Source organism: Sinocyclocheilus grahami, unplaced genomic scaffold, assembly GCF_001515645.1.
Source record: "Sinocyclocheilus grahami isolate Dianchi unplaced genomic scaffold, SAMN03320097.WGS_v1.1 scaffold1033.1, whole genome shotgun sequence".
Lineage (NCBI taxonomy): Eukaryota > Metazoa > Chordata > Actinopteri > Cypriniformes > Cyprinidae > Sinocyclocheilus > Sinocyclocheilus grahami.
In genome coordinates this window covers 284,516-291,795 of record NW_015506212.1, presented here as the reverse complement: position 1 = coordinate 291,795, position 7,280 = coordinate 284,516, and the positions used below count along the sequence as shown (strand labels likewise).

Here is a 7,280-nt window from a genome sequence, read left to right as displayed (position 1 = left end):
TATATATATATATATATATATATATATATATATATATATATATTGCTTAAATTGTGAGGTTTGTATAAGTAAAGTTGGTATTAGTTGTATAGCTTATAATGTATGATTTGCATGCATAATTATATTACTGTAATTAATAGAGCAAAAATGACTGTATTACCGTAATGACAATGGCCAAATCCTCCAGGTGCATTATGGTAATGAAGCTTTAGGGAGAAAATCTCCTTAATTGTCATGATAATATCAATGCGAAAACATTCTTTATGTTGTTTGTTTTATTTTATTTTTAATAATTTTCACTTTATTTTATTTTGTTTTATTTCTTTTTATTTCATTTAGCATTTTAACTGTTTATAATAAATTAAATTATTTAAAAAAATTAAGCATGCTGTAGTTTTAAACAGATCGGTAGTTCATATACATTGATTTATATTTATATATGTGAATATATTTTCATACGTTCACGTGAAATTGTGACCTTTCTAACAAAATTTTCACAAGGTGTATTTATTTTATTTATTTATATATATATTTTTAGTTTTAGTTTTACCATTTTTAGCTAAAATATGACCTTGGCCTTGTAAAATGTAGCTCTCTCCAGTCCTCTTCTGTCATTTTCAGCTCAGAGAGAACACTAACACTTCCTTCTCCTTTCACTTCCTTCTAGACACTCTCTCTCTCTCTTTCTCTTTCTCTCCCCCTCCCTCTTTCCTGTGTCAATTCCTCCTCCTATTCCTCCCCTAAAGCTATGGATAGCAGCATTGCGTCACAGAGTGGAGCTTGAGACTGCTCTCTCAGCGCACTTGACAGAGTTTGAGTTGAATGCGCGCAGCTGCTGGTGAGTTTTCGCTTCTGTCTTCACTACATGTCTCTGGTTACCCAGCAGATGGCTAGACATTATGCTTCCTAGGGTTTTTTCTTAAAAGTCTATTTTATGTCATTTACAGTATTAATGTTAAACGATTTAACTTTCAGCTATAATTTCAAAGCATGTTTAACAAAGTTCATACATGTTGAGCTATGTAAGTCTCTAATTGGGTTTAAGCTGGGCAGTGTTTATGAGATATCACTATTGCTGCAGTTTGTGAAAATTGTGGTTTCATTTTGTTTTTATAGAGAACCAAAGCACGAAATACTGTTAACTAAAGTTCTGCATGGTTGATTTTTGGCTTAATTTAACGTTAATTCCAAACCAGTCTCAAAAAGCGCATTGTAATTCATTTTCTTGCTCACTTCTGTAATAATGGTGGCTGTTTTCCAGGTGTTGGTGTGTACATGCACATTTGCTTTTGCTGATGCTGCATGTTGAAACACACATTGAGAGGAATGTTTCTTGCGAAAAAGTGAAGTTAGTTGGTCTCCTTTAGAATGGATGGACTTGTCCTTTTGGTCATTCTTAGTTCATTTTTCTTGAGCTCTTCCAATTGAAAACGGCAACCAAGTGTTTTCTTTAAAATCAATTTAATGAACATCTGCATTGCAAGACTTCTAGCTTCATTTAGGGCACCGAAATTTGGAAAACTACTGGTAGAAATCAATTCAGAGATGAGAAAACTTGGTAGAATAGCCTTTATTTAATGAACTTGAGACCTTGTCCCAGAGTTGGCAAACTCTATTACCCTGGAGTGAACTTTGCTTTTGGAGGAAAGTGATTGTGCATTGGCTTGTATGTGAGCCACAGGTTTAAACTCTGCATGTTGAAACACACATTGAGAGGAATGTTTCTTGCGAAAAAGTGAAGTTAGTTGGTCTCCTTTAGAATGGATGGACTTGTCCTTTTGGTCATTCTTAGTTCATTTTTCTTGAGCTCTTCCAATTGAAAACGGCAACCAAGTGTTTTCTTTAAAATCAATTTAATGAACATCTGCATTGCAAGACTTCTAGCTTCATTTAGGGCACCGAAATTTGGAAAACTACTGGTAGAAATCAATTCAGAGATGAGAAAACTTGGTAGAATAGCCTTTATTTAATGAACTTGAGACCTTGTCCCAGAGTTGGCAAACTCTATTACCCTGGAGTGAACTTTGCTTTTGGAGGGAAGTGATTGTGCATTGGCTTGTATGTGAGCCACAGGTTTAAACTAAGGATTAGTCACTCAAGGAAGTTTTGGTCCTTCAATGACCAAATAGGCCTTTGATGTTCTCTGTACATAAGCATGGAAATCCCACATTTGCAGACATTTGTCATCAGCTTCTTTGAATAGGCTGGTCTTCCCAGACTGCTTGTGGCTGGTCTACTGTGGGCTGAGGTTGGCTAAAACCATGACAAGACATGACAATGCCTGAATGTGTGGTTTTGGTTTCACCTGCTTGACTGTTGAAGCTGCAGGTTCATTCTAGAACATTTAAACCAAAATTCATCTTCTAAAATGAGGGCTCGATCTCTGGGGGCCTCCATAATGGAGCTTGTTTTGGTAGTACAAGGTTCTTTATTGGCATCTATGGTTCCATGAAGAAACTTTAACATCCATGGAACCTTTCAAAGGGTAATTTAAAGTGGAAAAAGGTTCTTTAAATTATTAAAATATTTTAGAAAAAAATGGTTCTTTTAAGAAATGCTCACTGAACGGTTCTTTTGGAACCCAAAATGGTTCTTCTACAAGACATGACAATGCCTGAATGTGTGGTTTTGGTTTCACCTGCTTGACTGTTGAAGCTGCAGGTTCATTCTAGAACATTTAAACCAAAATTCATCTTCTAAAATGAGGGCTCGATCTCTGGGGGCCTCCATAATGGAGCTTGTTTTGGTAGTACAAGGTTCTTTATTGGCATCTATGGTTCCATGAAGAAACTTTAACATCCATGGAACCTTTCAAAGGGTCATTTAAAGTGGAAAAAGGTTCTTTAAATTATTAAAATATTTTAGAAAAAAATGGTTCTTTTAAGAAATGCTCACTGAACGGTTCTTTTGGAACCCAAAATGGTTCTTCAATGACATCGCTGTGAAAAATCCCTTTTGGAAATTCTATTTGTAAGAGGAGTTTGAATTGTATCAACCACATTGATTTCTAAGAATATGCTTTAGTTCACCTGAAAATGAAAATTCTGTCATCATTTACCTTTACCTTCAAACCTGTGTGACTTTCTACTGTGGAATTCTGAGTAATACATTTTGAAGGATATCCAACACGAAAAATATTTAGGTCTAAATTTGAATTGTATTTGAATTTAGGGATGCACCGGAATGAAAATTCTTGGCCGAAACCAAACAAAATGAAACACTGGTGTTCGAATACCGAACACGGTTTTTCTAGTTTTTCCCCCCATGTTTTTTGCCAAATTTTTTCACCATTGCATAAATTAAATAGCCAAAATGTGCTGTTTTTGTGCTGCTTTTTACTGTTTTGGCTTGCTTTTCAAAGAAAAAATCAATTTAAAAAACAACAATTTAAAAATATTTAACACTGAACATTTTTAACATTCTAGCAGACATTATACCAACAAATCACAATTTAACTTAAAATTAATTTTAAGTTAGTAAAATAATATTTTATCAGACCCCCTTCCTGAATCAGGCATGTCATTTTTTTACTGTACAAATAAAAGCAGCCTTGCTGAGAAGAGACTTCTTTTAAAACATTAGAAAATATTACAGATCCCAATTTGAACACTCTGTGTGTATGTTATAATGTATTAACAGAGCTGTTGTAATTATTATTATCATTTATTATTGTCTTTTGCTGTGAAAAATCCCTTTTGGAAATTCTATTTGTAAGAGGAGTTTGAATTGTATCAACCACATTGATTTCTAAGAATATGCTTTAGTTCACCTGAAAATGAAAATTCTGTCATCATTTACCTTTACCTTCAAACCTGTGTGACTTTCTACTGTGGAATTCTGAGTAATACATTTTGAAGGATATCCAACACGAAAAATATTTAGGTCTAAATTTGAATTGTATTTGAATTTAGGGATGCACCGGAATGGAAATTCTTGGCCGAAACCAAACAAAATGAAACACTGGGCCGAAGGCCGAATACCGAACACGGTTTTTCTAGTTTTTCCCCCCATGTTTTTTGCCAAATTTTTTCACCATTGCATAAATTAAATAGCCAAAATGTGCTGTTTTTGTGCTGCTTTTTACTGTTTTGGCTTGCTTTTCAAAGAAAAAATCAATTTAAAAAACAACAATTTAAAAATATTTAACACTGAACATTTTTAACATTCTAGCAGACATTATACCAACAAATCACAATTTAACTTAAAATTAATTTTAAGTTAGTAAAATAATATTTTATCAGACCCCCTTCCTGAATCAGGCATGTCATTTTTTTACTGTACAAATAAAAGCAGCCTTGCTGAGAAGAGACTTCTTTTAAAACATTAGAAAATATTACAGATCCCAATTTGAACACTCTGTGTGTATGTTATAATGTATTAACAGAGCTGTTGTAATTATTATTATCATTTATTATTGTCTTTTTTTTTTTTCAGAACAACAGTAAAATTACAAATTTCAAATGATTTTCAACAGTCGGTTTGTCGTGTCCAGTGTAGACAGACTTTTTAGCTGTTGCGGCGCGGTGTCACTCTGCGCTGGTTGCTATTTGATAGCGTCATGTCATTGTTCGGTACTATTACAGATCCCAATTTGAACACTCTGTGTGTATGTTATAATGTATTAACAGAGCTGTTGTAATTATTATTATCATTTATTATTGTCTTTTTATTTTTACAGAACAACAGTAAAATTACAAATTTCAAATGATTTTCAACAGTCGCTTTGTCGTGTCCAGTGTAGACAGACTTTTTAGCTGTTGCGGCGCGGTGTCACTCTGCGCTGGTTGCTATTTGATAGCGTCATGTCATTGTTCGGTACAGTTTATTCGGTCTTTTCTATTATTCGGCCGAACACCGAAAGAGCTTTTTTTTTTTTTCTTTTTTTTCGGCCGAATAATTTCGGTTGCCGAACATTCGGTGCATCCCAATTTTAATTGCATGTAAAATTTTCATTATAAAGTTAACATAAACTGACTAATAAACTTAATGTGATGCGGTCATACATAAATGGAAAAAAAACAGCTTTGGATTTCTAAAATAGTACTAGCCATATTTTAATGATTGCCATTTGATGTTTTTTTTATATGATTATTTAAATAAACTCAGATAGACGAAAATAGTTTCTATGTCATGATTTTTCGAGTGCAGAAATCTTACAGGTTTCTAAGTATGACTGATGCTTCCCATTAAGTTCAATCGTTTGTGTTAAAACTGTGTAATGCAAATTGGTGGGAGTTTTAAATGCAAATCAAATACATAAATCTTAAATATAGGCCTGAATATTTTTTGAGTGGATGATTTTTGTTCATAAAATCAATGCATATTGTGACCAATGCTAGTCTAACTTCAAAAAGGCTATAAAAGTATCATAAGTGTAGTCCATGGATTTCTAAAATAGTACTAGCCATATTTTAATGATTGCCATTTGATGTTTTTTTTATATGATTATTTAAATAAACTCAGATAGACGAAAATAGTTTCTATGTCATGATTTTTCGAGTGCAGAAATCTTACAGGTTTCTAAGTATGACTGATGCTTCCCATTAAGTTCAATCGTTTGTGTTAAAACTGTGTAATGCAAATTGGTGGGAGTTTTAAATGCAAATCAAATACATAAATCTTAAATATAGGCCTGAATATTTTTTGAGTGGATGATTTTTGTTCATAAAATCAATGCTAGTGACCAATGCTAGTCTAACTTCAAAAAGGCTATAAAAGTATCATAAGTGTAGTCCAAATGACAGTTTTCTGCTGGCTGAAAGGCTTTGGTTTTTGCATGTGTCATTATCCTGCAGTAGCAGCTTGGTCTTGGTAAGTTTAGATTGTGGTCACTGTATTCTGACACATGCATGTAGACCACTTTTGTGGTAATGCGTTCTTTCCTCTTAATCGTTCCGGATGTCCACTGACCCAAGACTGTGACCCATCAGTCACTAGCCCCGGTCTGCATACTTTTGTGACTTCTTGTATGCTGGTAATTCCCTTGCTTTAAACCCGTTTCATCTCTTTTAGAAACATAAGAATGTCTCTTTGTCTTTGTTTGGAATAGAATACTAGCTTACTGCATACTGCACATTATGTAATGTATCTAAAACTGTGCCGATTATGAAAAATTTTGTATAATTATCACTTTGCATGTTTAATTCAGCCGGTAGTGTCCAGCTATCAATGTACGTTTTTGCAGGTTTATGTAAATTTATGTCATTTTGATTGAGGAAAAAATATCTTATAGTAATAATCTTGAATAATAGTGTCTTATGGCCATCACGGCTGCATTTATTTGACTAAAAATACAGTAAAATGTTAATATTATGAAACGTTATTCCAATTTAAAATAGCTGCTTTCTATTTTAATGTGTTTTGAAATGTTGTTTATTCCTGTGATGCAAAGCTGATTTTTTTAAGCATCATTACTCTAGTCCTCAGTGTCACATGATTCTTCAGAAATCATTTTGATATGATGATTTGGTGCTTAAGAAACCTTTCTTCTTATCAAGGTTGAAATGTTGTGCTGCCTAATATTTTTGTGGAAACAGTGATGCAATTTTTAGAAAAGAACAATTTCTTTGAAATTTAACATTTTTATAATTTCTTTAAAAGACATTTAAAATAATTTTAATTTGTGCTTGCTGCTAAATAAGGATTGTATGGTAAGTGTGCTATTCCAAACATAACCATAGACATAGATTCTCTGTGAATTTGTTTTAGGTTCTCCTGGTGCTGTTGGATCAATTTAGGTATATGGAAGTTTTTGTATTTTGGTTTGGACGTATAAGAGATTATGTGAGATGTTTTGGAGCAGATAAAATTATTCCTTTATGATAAAAAAAGGCTAAGCTAAAAACCATATGGACTTACAGCTTGTTCAACAGAATCGCAATAATGTGGCTTTCTGTTTTTAGCCCCAGTTTAAGAGCGTTCAAGGAAAACAAAGCATGGTGAACCAAACTAATATAACGCAATAAACCGCCTTGGTTTACGTAAATGCCTTTTTTATTTTTTTATTTATCTTCTTTTAATGTGGCCAGACGCTTGTCTTGGCGTCAACGGTTGCCGCAAGTATAGCAGTTCTCCATCCAGAGCAGGCTGGTACTGAAAAGCCAATACAAACTGATTTAGCTTCCTTCAATGGTCGTGTTTTTCTCAAAACACTCAGAAGCAGAGAAGGCGAAAGATGTTTGGCTGTGGCTTCAGTTGCATAATTACTCATTCACATAATTGCTTAACCACACCATGTGTCTGGGTGTAGTTTGTAAACTAAAGAACTCATAACATAAAAG

The 7,280-nt window shown here is 33.4% G+C and overlaps 1 protein-coding gene across 4 annotated transcripts in view; it reads left to right on the top strand.

Moving 5' to 3' along the window:
- Nucleotides 1-7,280, top strand: part of LOC107565889 (pleckstrin homology domain-containing family G member 5-like) — an 84,208-nt gene that overhangs the window by 33,698 nt on the left and 43,230 nt on the right. The window contains exon 1 of one of the 4 annotated variants that reach the window (XM_016251183.1): nt 746-838. The exons of the other annotated variants lie outside the window; for them this stretch is intronic. The gene's annotated coding sequence lies outside the window, so the exon portion shown is untranslated. Of the gene's footprint in view, nt 1-745; nt 839-7,280 lie in introns of those variants that run through there. 4 annotated transcript variants of the gene reach the window in all.